At 53.8% G+C, this 14,132-nt stretch overlaps 1 protein-coding gene across 3 annotated transcripts in view; it reads left to right on the top strand.

Annotated features, from left to right (window-relative positions):
* Positions 1-302: 302 nt before the first annotated feature.
* GJC2 (gap junction protein gamma 2) overlaps positions 303-14,132 on the top strand; it is a 29,265-nt gene continuing 15,435 nt past the window's right edge. Inside the window, exons 1-4 of one of the 3 annotated variants that reach the window (XM_052695097.1) lie at positions 303-394; positions 1,362-1,581; positions 3,808-4,030; positions 5,506-5,593. The gene's annotated coding sequence lies outside the window, so the exon portion shown is untranslated. Of the gene's footprint in view, positions 395-1,361; positions 1,582-3,807; positions 4,031-5,505; positions 5,594-9,224; positions 10,817-10,970; positions 11,056-14,132 lie in introns of those variants that run through there. The other 2 variants (XM_052695098.1, XM_052695099.1) reach the window with 2 other exon arrangements.

The following is a 14,132-nucleotide window of genomic DNA, read 5'->3' as shown; positions in this document are numbered from 1 at the left end:
TGGGCAGATGGGCACTCATCTTTGCTAGCAGTCAGTGTCACAAGCATTGACCTCCCTTTGCTCCCTCTGCTCTCTTCTGTGGATCTGCTACAACTCCTCTGGGCATTTCTGATCATCTCTGCCTGCCCTCCTCAGGCTCTGTGCTGCTCTGGGTCTGTTGCTTTCACAGAGCAGCATGTCAGCACAGCCTGACTGCTCTAACCACAGTCCTTGTGAACAGATGGATTTGTTTAATAAGCTGAGAGGGGATGGGAGTAGTTGCAGGATATGATCTATCCACAGATATTTCTTTTTTTTCCTAGGAGAGAAGTACTGTGAGTTCTTCCTTCCCTCTGTTAGTTCGGCAGCAGTGTTGTAATTCAGACATATTTGTACCATTGGACTTTGGATGCAGGTAGATTTTTGGTTATTCTTATAGCTGCAAATGGGAGAAATTTAGAGAAATTGAAGCACCCTTATTGGGTGCTCAAAGCCCAACATGGTTGGTGAGAGCTGGGAACAGGGATGCAGCACAGCTGCTCACAGCCTGGCTGTCCTGGAGCCTCTTGTGGAGCGCACAGGCATTTGGGTTTTGATCCTGGAGAGTTGATGAGTCCCTCAGTGTCCTGCAGGTGGTTGCTTCCAGCCATCTCCATAAGGGAACACAGACTGATGTGCAGTGCCAGGCCTGTTTGCACACCATGTCTTAGCAGGGCTGGCTTACACTTCTAACTCCTTAAGGTTTAATCCTCTTTATATCTCATCCTGGTTTACCCAGCTGCCCTGCTCCAGTCCTGCTCGTGCCAGGTCTCCTTATGTACTGAACTCATGTTGCGGATGGCAGAAGGCAGAACCAGACCTTGAGCAACCTCTGCAGTACAGAACTTCCTTTTAGGAGGAAGTTTTTCAGCCAGAGGGTGGTGAGGCACTGGCACAGGTTGCCCAAGGAGGCTGTGGATGCCCCATCCCTGCAGGCATTCAAGGCCAGGCTGGATGTGGCTCTGGGCAGCCTGGGCTGCTGGTTGGTGACCTGCACACAGCAGGGGTTGGAGCTGGATGAGCACTGTGCTCCTTTGCAACCCAGGCCATTCTGTGATTCTATGAACCAGACCTTGGGCAGCCCTTGCAGTACCTCACTAATGTTCAGAAACGTAACAGCTGGCAATTATTGTTTGCCTCTCCTGGGGTGTATCTGTCACGGATGAGAGCAAGCTCTTCCTTCTGTTGTCAGGAGTTCCGTGCAGCAAGGTTATAAGTTTCGCTTAAGTGACCACAAAAACTCTTCTTGGGAGCATTTTGGGGTCATACCTAATGCAGAGCATCCTGCTCTCCCCATCGTGGCGCTGAGCATCTCAGTTGCAATGGGGAAATTTCCCCTCTAGGTGGCAGAGATGACAGCAGCAATAACGCAGGGGCCCACGCTGCGAAGCAGCATAACGCGGAGGTGCGCGGCGCTCGCCCCAGTGCGGAGGTCCCCGTCCATCGCGTGGGACCTGCCCAGCTGCCACCAGATGGACGTGCCCAGCAACGTGCCCAGCCGGCCCGACAGCCCCACGGTGCCCAGAGCTGGGCTGCCAGCCCCGAGCAGAGCCTGCGGGAGAGGTAAGCAGCACCCGGTGATGGGAGATGACAAAGGCGATGCTGTGTGTGGGGGGGGAAAAAGTCATTAGGACCCCTTCAGCCGTGGGTCTCTCCTCCTGCTGTGCTTTTCCGTGGTGGTAATGGGGAGGGAAGTCCTCGATAACCTGCCCTGTATTGGATGGCCTGCTTTCCATCGCTGCCTCTGTGTGTGATGGAGTGAAGCAGCGAACGTCTCAGTGCCCGCGCTGATGCGAAGCGATGGGGTGGGCATCAGGATGGTGGTGTGTGAAGAAGGGAGCGGGCGCTGCCATGGCACGGTGGGCATCTCTGCACACAGAGCTCTGGAAAGGACCTTCTGTTCTTAAAGTACTGTGGGACTCGGGGCAAAAGAAAAGCAGGTTCTGAGGGTGTCGTGTGCTCGGCTCGTGTCCCATCCTGGAGGTGTGTGGTGTGCCCGGAGGGTCCTGCCCCAGCAGTTGGAACTGGTGAGGTGTCCCTGAACTGCTCCTGTGCTGTGATGTGTGGGGTGCTGTGGGATGAGGGAGCGATGGTGATGGGGAGAGCAGCCAAGAGGGGCAACTTGGGAAGCACCAGCAGCAGACAAAGCTGTGGCTGGAGGGATGCTGAGGGCAGGGACAGCCCTGTGGCCAGGGGCACTGGCAGCTTGGAGTCACAGAATCATCATCAAGGTTGGAAAATGCTACTGAGATCATCTGGTCCTGCAAGGCCGATGGCAGCCATCCCACCTCTTTATACAGTGACCCTAATTTGCAAAGCAGGGTTTTGGGCACATATCCACAAATGAGGGGGGAGTGCTTGTGGACCCTGAGGTCACCTCCTGCTAACAGGTTGAGCAGAGGCACCTGTTGTGGCCTTCCCAGTGTGCCACCAAAGCTACAGACGGTCAGCCTAGGGGGAGAGGACAGGAGGGGGCAGCCACCCCTGTCTGCTCTGCCCTTTGAGGCATCAGACAGCGGTGATCGATCTGCAGAAGTCATTTTCCATGCTCTGAACGCAGCAGCTGCCCTCAAGGGAAGGCTGGGATGTTCTCCAGCTGCGTTGCTCTTTCTCAGTAGTTCTTTGCTGGCTCTGCTGTTGCTTGCATTGGAAGCTGTCCCTTACAGAAGAGCAGCTCGGGCACCCTGGGGGTGTTTGTAAGGCCAACCCTGTGGAGCAGCAGAATCGTGGAATCATAAAGGTTCAAAAAGATCTCTAGGGTCACCTGGTCTGACCTCAGCCCTCAGGGCCACAGCTCCATGGTTCTGAAACACCTCCAGGGACGGTGACCCCACCACCCCCCTGTGCCAATAAGGGGACGTTTACACCCCGCTTCCCAACCTTCTCACCTGGGAAGCTTCTTGATGCTTCATCCCACATCCCTCCTGCAGGAAGATGCTGTGGGACAAAGGTTTATCCCTGCAACTGTGCTGCTGCACTATTTTTTGGCCATGAACTGATAGCTTTTCCCACTTTCCTGCTCATCCAAGGGCTCTGGTGATACCAGTGCCGTTTTAAAGGCCAGTGTCTGGGCGGTGGCTTTAAGATGTGCAATGGCAGGGATCTCCTCCACTCTTTGGACAGGACACCAAGGTGCTGCTCAGCAGTGACCGGGTGGTGACACGCTGCTATGGCAGGGACACACGAGGGCAGGCAGTGCCTCAGAGCCCGCTCTGGGTGTCCCAACCCAAATCAACCGAGGGGAAGCCAAGAAATGCTGGAGCTGTGCTCCAGGAAAGCATCGAGCAGCCCAAATTAACCCGAAGCCCATCCACCAGCCCGTGGCTCTTTCCATCATCACGTCCCCCCTTGAGCCCATGGGCTGCAGTGCTGTCCTTGCCGTGGCTTTTCTTGGCATCGCTGCTTTTGGAGGCAGCGCTGATTTTCAAGCTCGCTTCCGTGTGATTGCAAAAAGGGCCCCTGGGGGCTGAGTGATCCTGGGAAATAATTGGGCATCTGTAGCAGAAAATAAGCAAGGAGAAAAAAAGAAGTGGAAAACATCATGATTTCTTGCTTTGCCTGTCGTTGTCTGGTTCGTTCTGCGCTTCACTTTGCCTTCAAGTTTTGCTGTCGGGGCCAATGGGCGCAGTGCTGGCACAGGGCTCTGGGGTGGTGGTGGGGCTCAGTGGGTCAGGTTCAAGGTTGGGCTTGATGACCTTGAAGGTTTTTTGCAACCTAAACGATGCTGTGGTTCTAAGACTGATAGTTTCTGTCTGTTTATTTTTTGATATTCCAAATCTGCCATACCAGCCTTGACTTTGTAGCAGGAGGGAGCTGCCTGGATGCACTGGAATGGTTTGGGGGCAATGCAGCTCCCACATAAAGGATAATGCAGCTCCGAGGGGGATGCGGTCCCTGCCTGTGCTGCTGATGATGCCTGCCTCTGCTTCCTGAAGGACTGCCAGGGGAGTGCTGCATGCAGACTGCTGCCACCTCATCCTGAGGCACCAACCCGGAGCTCCACAGCGAGCAGGTAGGTCCCAGAAAATCCCAACCACCAATTAACCCTCGTTTGGGACAACCAGCCCCATTTGGACTCTATCCAGGGGGCTGTTCATCCAAGCACGCATCTAGCGATGCTCTTGGAGGAGACCCTGTGTCCCCTTTCTGTGCTGGGAGGAAAGTGAGGCTGAGGGCAAGTGATAAATTTGGGTCATCTTATTGAGTGGTTGTGCTGTGTCATTGCTGGGGATTGAGGGACACCAACCCGTGGGGGGGGGGGCACACACAGCACCTTGCTCGTAATTCCTTAGAGCCCAGGCATGAAAATGAGCAAAAAGCAGGGAATTCAGTACGGGAGCTGCTTTTTCTGACAATAGCAGCTGTGATTCTGCTTGTCTCGGACGTGGCTCCATCGCCATAAATAGCCCGGAGCCATCTGCAATTCAGATTGTGTGCAGTGGCAACTGGTACAACAGGATGCTGGTGCAGGCAGGGATGTGGTCCCCTCCTGGCTCTTCATTTCTTCCTCCCTGGGCATGAAAGGAGGGAGGAGCAGGATGTTTTCTGGCTTTTTCATTCCCCGTCCCGGCTGCCATGAGGTCGTGGCGGTAATTTAGGGAGGAAAAATAAAAAAGAAAGGAGGAGGAAAAGATCAAATGCTGGTGCTCACATTGAGCTCAGCACAGCCAGGCTTTGTCCCACAGTGAGGGAGACCCCTGGGAGACAGGTCCTGCTCCCAGGTCCAGGTGGAGTGGCCAAGTCCTCAGAGCAGCGTTAGGCACACAGTGTTTCTGCTTCTCTCTGCTACAAATTAAGTCTCAGTGATGGAAAGCAAAGCAGTTTCATAGTGGGCGTCCTTTCCCCAGCAGAGGTGCATTAGCTGGTTTTATTGCTGATATTAGGAAAAAGTACTTCTCAAAGGGAGTGGTATTGCATTGGAATGGGATGCCAGGGTGGCGATGGGGACACCATCCATGTGTTCAGGAACTATGGAGATGTGGCACCGAGGGCTGTGGTGGGGATGGGTGTGTGGTTGGACTGGATGATCTCAGTGGTCTTTTCCAACCCATATGATTCTGTGGATCCCCCTTGCTTTTAACTTGTTCTGTTGACCACAGCCATAGAGAAGGAATTCCCCTACAGACAGGTGGGAGCTTGGTTCCCACCTCCCAGCACACCAAGCCTTTAGGTTTCCCCATCTCTCCTGCAGCCCTCTCCATCCTGGTTGCCTCCTGCTGTGCTCTTCCCCTTGAATGCAGCATCCCACAAGGATCCCTTCCGACACCAAAGGGGCCATCCTTCTCTTTCACCCATCTCAGCCCCATTTTCCAACTACTGCTGCACCCCTGGAGTATTTTTTCTTATTTCCAGGATCTACACCACAGGCATGGAGGGGGGGACGGGGGGGGACAATGGCAGCATTGAGCACCCGGCCGGGCTGTGGCTGCATTGTGCCTGGCAGAGAGATGCCCAGGGATAATCGCCTCCTCCTTGGCTTTGTTGCAGGGCTGCGGGCAGCTGAGCAGCAGGGATTTGCCCCCAGGGCTGCGGTTATGCGGTGAGGATCCGCATCTTTTTTTCCTGGCTGTGAAAGGTAGGGGTGGCTGTGATACGCTGGGTTGGGAAGGGGGACGTTGGGATGGGGGCAAAAGGATGCACTGCTCCTCGTGCCTTCCTTTGGAAGGCATGCATTGGTGGGAGCTGTGAAGATTATTTGGGTGTATAAATTGCTCTGTGCCATCCGTTGTGCACATCTGCGGGGTTTGCCTGGGCATGGTCAGTTTGCACCTGGACTTATCCTGAGCTGCTTACGAAGAGAGGGAAGTGATAAAGAATTGAAGAGAACAAGAAATAAATTAATTGCTCAAGGAGAGAAATGGCTCTGGTGGAGGGCTCTGCCTCTCAGAGGTAGGGAGGCAGCAGGAAGGGCAGCTGAGATCCCATTTTTCTCTCCATTTTGAGGTGTTGACATCAGGAGGAGGCTCTGAGGAAGAGCAGTGGGTCAGCCCCGTGGGGATGGGGACACTGCTGTGCTCTGGGCTCCGTCTGATCCCCATCCTAAATCTGTTCCACATCCCAGAGCCACTGGAGGCATTTCCCTAAAAGAAGGTGAGGAGATGCCTCAGGATCTGGTTTCCACCTGCATACACTTGGTTGGAACTGGATGATCTTTGAGGTCCCTCCCAGCCCAGGCCGCTCAGTGAACTTCAAGCGCAGAGCCTGACTCTTCCTCATGCCCTCTGCAGCTGTGCTGCTCCTCATATACCAAACAGAATCCTGTTATTGGACCCTTGGGTTGTGTTTGTGAGACCCAACACTGCCAGCTTTCAGGTCTGCAGCCTGCTTGCTTTGCTGCTCCACTTTGACATTGCTCCTTACAGCCCCAGCACGGATGGGAACTGGTGCATGGAGCTCAGCCCAGCAGAAGCTGCAGTTTTGCAGCTGCTGCCTTTCACCCAAGGACAAAAGATCCATTGAGGGGCGATGCTGTGTGTGAGGTGCTTTTGTGTTGTGGTTTTATTTTATTTTTTAAAGGATGTGAGCTCAGTTCGTCATCCCTTATTAACGCCTCTAGGTCTTTAGGTGGATCTAGCTTAAAGATGCTACTGCATTTCCATAGCCTTTATTGTCTTCATCCCCATGGAAAAAAATGATCACCTTCCCCCCTGGTTGGTGGGTGACCCACAGCTACATCCCTCCTGTCCCCAACTCGCTGGTATGATTGCAGTGGATGTGGTTGGGGTGGGCACAGGGAACTTGGTTGCAACCAACGTGTGTCCAGATGGGTTCCCTGAATGCTAAAAGGACCCTCTTGGGTCCTGCTGGTCCCCAGATGGAGGGGAGGCATTTCTCCCTTCCAGCCCCAAATGTCCATTTCATCTGTACCAAAGGAGTTGGTATATGAAGTCATATAACTTCACTGAATCCATGCTGTGTAGGAGAAAGCCGTGTTCTGTGCTGGCAGGCGGTGAGCAAAGGGTCCAGACCCCGATTATAGGATCATAGAATCACTCAGGTTGGAAAAGACCTTAAAGATCATCAAGTCCAACCACAACCTAACCATCCTACCCTAATTCTAACAACCCTCCACTAAATCATGTCCCTGAGCAACCAATGGGGAGCACAGCAGAACCCTAATCCAAAAGTGCAACCCTTAACCCTAAATCCAAATAACAAAAAGGTAACTCTTAAACCTAAATCCAGAAGGCTATCCCTTAAATCTCACTCACCCTTAATTCTGACCCAGAAGGGTTACGATTAGCCATTAACCTTAACTCAACTGTGTAACCCTTAGCCCTAACCCCAAGTGCAACCCTTAACCTTAACCCCAAAGGGTAACTTTTAACCCAAAGCCCCACAGGCACCTCCTCGTTCTGCCCAAATTCCCTTGCAGTGCCACAGGAGGGCAATCTGTCTTCCACCAAGAGCTTCCTTAGAAAGCATCCCAAGGAAGGAACTCCTGCAAACTACGCGAGCTATTTCTGAGACAATCCTTGGGTGTTCTCCAAGACAGAAATACCAGCAGATGTTTGTCAGTGTCTGTCATAAGGAAACCCCTCCTTCCCCTGGAGCAGAGGTGGAGCCCAGCACAGCTCACTCCTAATTTATGGCTTGTCTGGAGCTCTTCCACCTGAGGTTCATCCAAGCAGCACAAGGGTCGTTTTTAAGGCTGAGCAGCTCCCTTTGACCTGCTCCGTTGCTTGGAGATCTTGGTGACCGGCCATGTAAACTGCTGTTGTTTCTGCAACTCGTTGCCAGAAAAAGAGGAAAGACTGCAGGGCTGCTGCATGCTGTCTGTGCAACCCATAGAGAATGGGGCTATGGAAACTGGGAGGAAAATGAGAGTCCTTGTTTCACTCCTCCCCTATAAATTAAGGCATAAGGAGTGAAATTACTGTTTCACTACTAACCTGGCTGGCGCAATTTGTCTTTCTGTCTGTCTCTGCAGAGGAATCAGGTGTTGTTTGGGGACGTTTTTTGGCACGGTGGTGGATCCCCTCAGCTCTCTGGCTGCCCTCCCAGAGGTTGGGACCCCGATGCTGCCGGCCCCCAGAGCTCTGGGCTGTCCCTAAGGCTCTGTATAGACAAGCCAAGCATTTGGGGCAATGACTTAAGGGTCTTTGCAACCTCTGTGTTCTCTCCTGAGGTCCATCTTCTCACTCCTCTGGGGCAGAGCAGTGCTGTGGGGAGGCTGCCCAGCCCTCGGTGTGTGTGAGGGATGTTGGGCAGGGGGCAGATGGGGATGGGTTGTGTGCGATTGCAGGGTGACAGGGGCTGAAGGTTCCTCGGGTGGTCTCGGAGCAGGGCCAACTTTGTTGCATGGAATTGCCCAAGGCCCTGTCCAAACCAGTTATTTCCAAGGGTGGAGATTCCACCGGCTCCCTGTGCCAGTGTCTGTCATGGAGAAAATGATTTTTTTGTGTGTTAGGTTGAATTTTTTCTGACTGTTGCTTATCCTTTCACTCTCCGCTTCTGAGGAGAACTGGGGCCGTCTTCTGTGGAACCTCCCCTGGAGCAGCTGTACGTATCAACAAGCTTGTCCCCTTCTCTCAGCATCACAGAACATCCTGAGTTGTGAGGGACCCTCAAGGATCCCTGAGTCTAGCCATGAGGTGGCTGCTATGGAACTACAGGCCACCAAGAGGGGCTGTAGGGCCATGAGGCCTCTCCTCAGCTTCCTCTGCTGTGGGCCAACAAACCAAGAGACCCTCTGCCCCCCAGATCCTTCCACGTGGGTATGAGCTGCTCCACAGGGTCAGGACAGGCACTGAGGCCGTGTTACTGCCCTCTCCACTAGGATAAGATCTGTGTTGACATTGTTCTCCCACCAGCAGGACACAAACGGATGGAACCTGGGAACGTGGCCCGGAAATGCAGCTCAGGGCGGGCAGCTGAGCTGGAGCATCGCTGCCGGCCCCAAGCATCTCCTGCTTCCTTCCCACCAGGAGGGCTGGGATGTTCCTGCTGTGCTTCCTGCCCAGGGGCAGGTTGCAGCTGCAGGGTGGGAATTTTAGGGAACAGAGGAGCTGGGAGCCAGCACCCTAACATAGAATCCTAGAATGGCCTGGGTTGTAAAGGAGCACAGTGCTCATCCAGTTCCAACCCCCTGCTGTGTGCAGGTCACCAACCAGCAGCCCAGGCTGCCCAGAGCCACATCCAGCCTGGCCTTGAATGCCTGCAGGGATGGGGCATCCACAGCCTCCTTGCAATAATAGAATCATTAGGGCTGGAGAAGTCCTCTAAATCATCCAGGTCTGACTGTTCACCTGCCATTGCTGACTGTGCTCCCCAAATGCCACATCTCCATGGTTTTTGAACGCCTCCAGGACAAGGACTCCTCTCCTCCCTCCCCCCTACCTCCCTGAGCAGCCCATGCCACTGCATCACCACACTTTCAGAGAAGTTCTTGCTAATATCCAAGCCTGCAGGCTGAGCGGGATGCTGCTGTCCCTCACCGTGGCTGAAAAGGATTTTGAGGACTGCATCTTTGGGTATCTGTTGCAGTAAATCCAACAACAATCACTGGTGACACTCAGCCTGGGAAATGGCCCTACCCATGCATCCAGTGCTCTCTGCTTTGGAAACCTGCTCCTGGTTCCTGAGCCAAATTCTTTTGGGCACGTTTTTATCATCCCGTTTTTCCTGCTGGGGACAATGGTGCTGCTGGCTGCTCTGCTCAGCCATTTCCTCCTCTTTGACAGACAGAAGCAGTTAACTGGCCCTACTGCAAAGCTCACGTCCTTGTTTCCCCCTCAGGCTGCCCAGCCGTGGGGAGCAGTCGCTGCATGGTGACACAGTGCAAGAGCAGACACGTGTTCCCTCACCCAGAGAGTATTTTGTGGGACCTGTGTGAGCTCTGCCATGTTGCTGAGGTTTTCTGCACCATCTTCTGTCTGGGGATGGCATTTTAGGCCCAGTTGAGATGTTTGGGACATCTGCGTAAGCACCGGTGTCTGTCCTGCAGACACCAAATCCCAACCAGGCTTGCAGACCCTCCAGATGAGGTGCTTCAACCTGCAAGCTCTGCTGTCTGCAGCTCCCAGTGCCATCACCCTTCCAAAGCCCACCCCTCTGCCCTGCACATTGCTCCCGTCCCCACGTTCAGCCTCAGGAGTTGGACTCAACGATCCCTGTGGGTCCAACTCAGGATATTCTGCACTGGGGGTTAGCCTCCAAGATCAGCTCCCCATCCCAATGCCACGTTGATGATAGAAAGGAAACGAATGCTTTCCCTCAGAAATGCTGCTCCCAGGCAGGGAGCTTTCAGCTTTCAGCCACTTGAGATATCCTGGCTGTGAGTGCTCAGTTCTGGGCAGGCTGCTGGCTCTCACAATCCTCCCGCTGCTCCCAAGGCGGTGCTGGGGAGGAGCAGCCTGTCCCTGATGTAGCCACCTCTCCAAGGGCACGAGGGGAAGGCTGACATTCCATGGGGCTTTGTTGAATGCTGACGAGGTGCTTGGCTGCGTTTAGCAGGAGGTGGGAGCTCTCAGGCTACCAGCAACTCAGGCAAAGCATTTTTCGCGTGCTGGGGACAGAGCGGGAGCCCCTGGATGTGAGCGAGGGTGAGGCAGGTGCCCGGAGGTAGGGGTGTGTGCACCTACCTTCCTTTGCTGGGCTTGCTGCTCTATCCAGAAGACCTTTGCTGCTGCTTGGCTCCTGGTTGAACAGGCCTCGATGCTCACACGGGATGGACGTGGCGTTTGGTTGAGCAGGGCACGTTCCATCACTGGGACCAAGGCATGGAGAACTGCCCAGCGTCCTTGGGGAGAGATGAGGAGATCCATCGGGCCGGCGGAGCTCCAGCACACGTCCCCTGGTGAGATGCACTGCGCACCCTGGTGGCGTTGGGAGATGTGCCTGTGCTGTTGGCCTGCCAGATGCCCTGAGGGTTGTTGTGTTTGCATTGCTGCTCTTTTGGTGTGTTGTTGGGGGAGAGCCGTGGCCAAAATAACTCCATCTTGGCTCTGCAGGGTGCTACAGGGTTTGAGCAAGGATGTTTCTGCCCTGAGATTGGAGGAAGCTTCAGTAGCCAACAGGGGAGGACAGGACTGCTGGGTGAGTCCGTGCTGGACTGTATGTGGTGTGCAGCTGTGATCTAAGGAGGTCCTTGGGAAGGTTTTGATCTGCTTTCATCCTCTGAATGAGTGGAAGCAGGTTGGATATCAGGAAGAATTTCTTCTCAGAAAGAGCAGTGATGCAGTGGCACAGGCTGCCCAGAGAGGCGGTGGGGTCACCAGCCCTGGAGGTGTTCAAGGACCACGGGGACGTGGCACTGAGGGATGTGGTCAGAGGTATGATGGGGGTCAGTGGTTGGACTTGGTGATCTTAGAGGTCTTTTCCAACTTGAATAAGTCCATGATTCTCCTGAGGAGTCTATGAGAGGCTCATTTGTAAGAAAAGCTTATTTCTAGATGCTGTTGTATGGCTGCCCTAGAAAATGGAAGGAGATGGATGAAAAAAGCTGACATCCTCACTCCTCAGGGCAGCAAGACTAGGAGAGCAGCAGAGAAAAGCAGGCAGCTTTCTGCAAGAGATGTCCAGCAGCAAAAACACGTGAGGTTTTTACATGCTGGTCAGGATGTGTGTGGGTGTGGAACTGATTTAATTTGATACTCCAGGAGCAGAGCTTGCCCGGAGATCCCAAGGTGGGAGGATGAGAAGAAAGCTCTGCTCCCAGCAGCTGCCCTGCTGCAAGGTTTGGACTGGCAGCGTTCTTTTTAACTCAGACCTGCAGTCCTGGAGCCTCCAGGCAGGTCACAGCGCTTTTTGGCCAGTCCAGAAGATTTTAGCAGCAGTTTGAGTGATTTGTATCAAGCATCGCAGAGTGTTTATGTTGGTGGGGTGTAGTTTATCTACGGCTTGAAATATTTGCTGACAGCTCTTACAGCTGGAGTTTAGTAACAGCAGAGCACTGCTGATAGACCTGCAGTCGTTTGGGAAAGAGCTGATTTAGGGAGAGGAGTGAGAGCCCCATTGGCAGAGGTGAAGAGGGGACTTCGCCCACTGGTCCCAGTGAAGCTGTGACACCAATGCCAGCCATGTCCTGTGCCCAAAGAGGCCAGACTGCAGTGCCCAGGGCACTGCCTGCCTGCAGCCCCTGGCCTAGCAGGACAGCGTGGTCAGCAAAAAAGCACTGGTTTGGGGAACCTCCAAAAACGATTGCTCAAAAGGGCTGTCGTATAAAGCAAGCCAGCTCATCTGTACACTCGTACAGGGGAGCACCTTCTGCTGGTGTAAATACAAATCACTTCCATCCCCCTGACCTTCTCACTTTGTGAGGTTGCAGGGATCTCAGTGGCAGAACTCAGGTTTTACTGAAATGAGAGAATTTAGGGAGATCCCATCAACATCTGTGGGGTCTGGAGGAACCAAAGCTCGCAAACATCCCACAGAAAGCATCTTGCTGCCCTTCTGCAATCTTCTGCTGAAGGCAGGGTGACCCCTCTCCTGTTGGACCTAGCTGAGCTCCAAAGGGTGACTCAGCACCTAAATGCAGGCAATGAAATCCCACCCAAGCATCCTAAAGGACACTTTAGGATCCCACCTCAAATGTCCTGAAGGATCTCATCTTGGAGGACACAACGGAGTGTGGTCAGGGACTGGGGCAGGTGTTCTGCTGGAAGAACTTTCCCCCTCCTGCTTTCACATCAGTCCTTTTTGGGGAGAAGCCACTGTGCTGCACATGATTCTGCCTCTGCACCACTTGCCCCATGCCCCTTTTCCTAGAAGCATCTGCAGAGCCTCCCCACCTGGGTAAAAGGGCACTTTATCCCCAGGCAGTTGATGAGGAAAGATCCTGATGCGCTTTAGGCCATTGCGTCCCACTGGAAAGGGAGGGAGAGAAATCCACAGGACTGGAGGCACAGCTCTGTGCCTGTGACACTGAGAGCTGAGTGAATGTGGTGGAGACTGGCTCACTGGAGCAGTAAAACTTTGGTATGTGTGAAACCTCTATTAACCTGTGGCCCTTGTTAATGTGCGGAGGCAGAAACGAGCCGTACAGCAGGAGGGCTCATCCTGCTGATATTCCTTGTAAAGGGAAGCTTCCAACAGAGGGGCCAACACAAATATTTGTAGCACGGACAGGGGCTGCCTGATTCAGGAATGCTCCTGTGCCTGGACGGGAGGTGACATCATCCAGATTCCTTCACTGAGGAATGCAGGGTTTGCCTCTTCCCTTGCCAGTAATTGCTTCTTAAAAACAGACCTGCCCAAGGATGTACATCTGACCCCGCTCTGCCTATTGCACAGTCCAAGGTCCTCCTGTTCTTCTTTCGTGGAATTTGCAGGGATAGGAATGAAAAGTATTGGAATTGATAGTTCACTAAATTAGAGGCAAAAGCTCCCAAAAAGCCATAAGCAAGGACTTATCAGAAAACTGGGGAGGGACTGGAGCAGGTGGGGAGAGCAGACCTTGTCTTGGAGCTGGCTGGGCTGGATGGAGCCAGTGATGGGCTGGGGATGTGTGTGACAGGACAAGGGGGAATGGTTTTAAACTGAGCCAGGGGAGGTTTAGGTTGGATCTGAGGAGGAAGTTTTTCAGCCAGAGGGTGGTGAGGCACTGGCACAGGTTGCCCAAGGAGGCTGTGGATGCCCCATCCCTGCAGGCATTCAAGGCCAGGCTGGATGTGGCTCTGGGCAGCCTGGGCTGCTGGTTGGTGACCCTGCACACAGCAGGGGTTGGAGCTGGATGAGCACTGTGCTCCTTTGTAACCCAGACCATTCTAGGGTTCTATAAGAGCTGCAAGGGGGGCCATTTGCATTGCTCCTTGATGACCCTTGGTCCCAGGACCCCCATTTCTTGATTCTGTGAAGCCCAGCGATGGTATCACAACTGCAGGATTACTGTGTCGTGACTGCACTGGATATGCTGACATGCGGAGTGTTCCGGCTAACCACCATACACCCCCTGATGGACTGACAGGACAACCCCAAAGCAAAGCCTAATTCCCCCTCCACACAACCCTTGACTTCTCTGTGGGGCTGAGCATTGTGGCAATGTCCCATCCCTGAGCTCACACCCCTCCACCTCTGCCTCTGCGTTGGCTCCAGCACACAGCGCTGGAAAGTTGTCGCGGTCACTGATGTCCACATGTCATCAACACTTCCACCAGCCCCTGCTGCAGCAGAGG

The sequence above is a fragment of the Tympanuchus pallidicinctus genome, unplaced genomic scaffold, assembly GCF_026119805.1.
Source record: "Tympanuchus pallidicinctus isolate F22 unplaced genomic scaffold, pur_lepc_1.0 scaffold3, whole genome shotgun sequence".
Lineage (NCBI taxonomy): Eukaryota > Metazoa > Chordata > Aves > Galliformes > Phasianidae > Tympanuchus > Tympanuchus pallidicinctus.
Note: the sequence above shows the minus strand (reverse complement) of the source record. Positions and strands in the feature narration are given on the sequence as shown.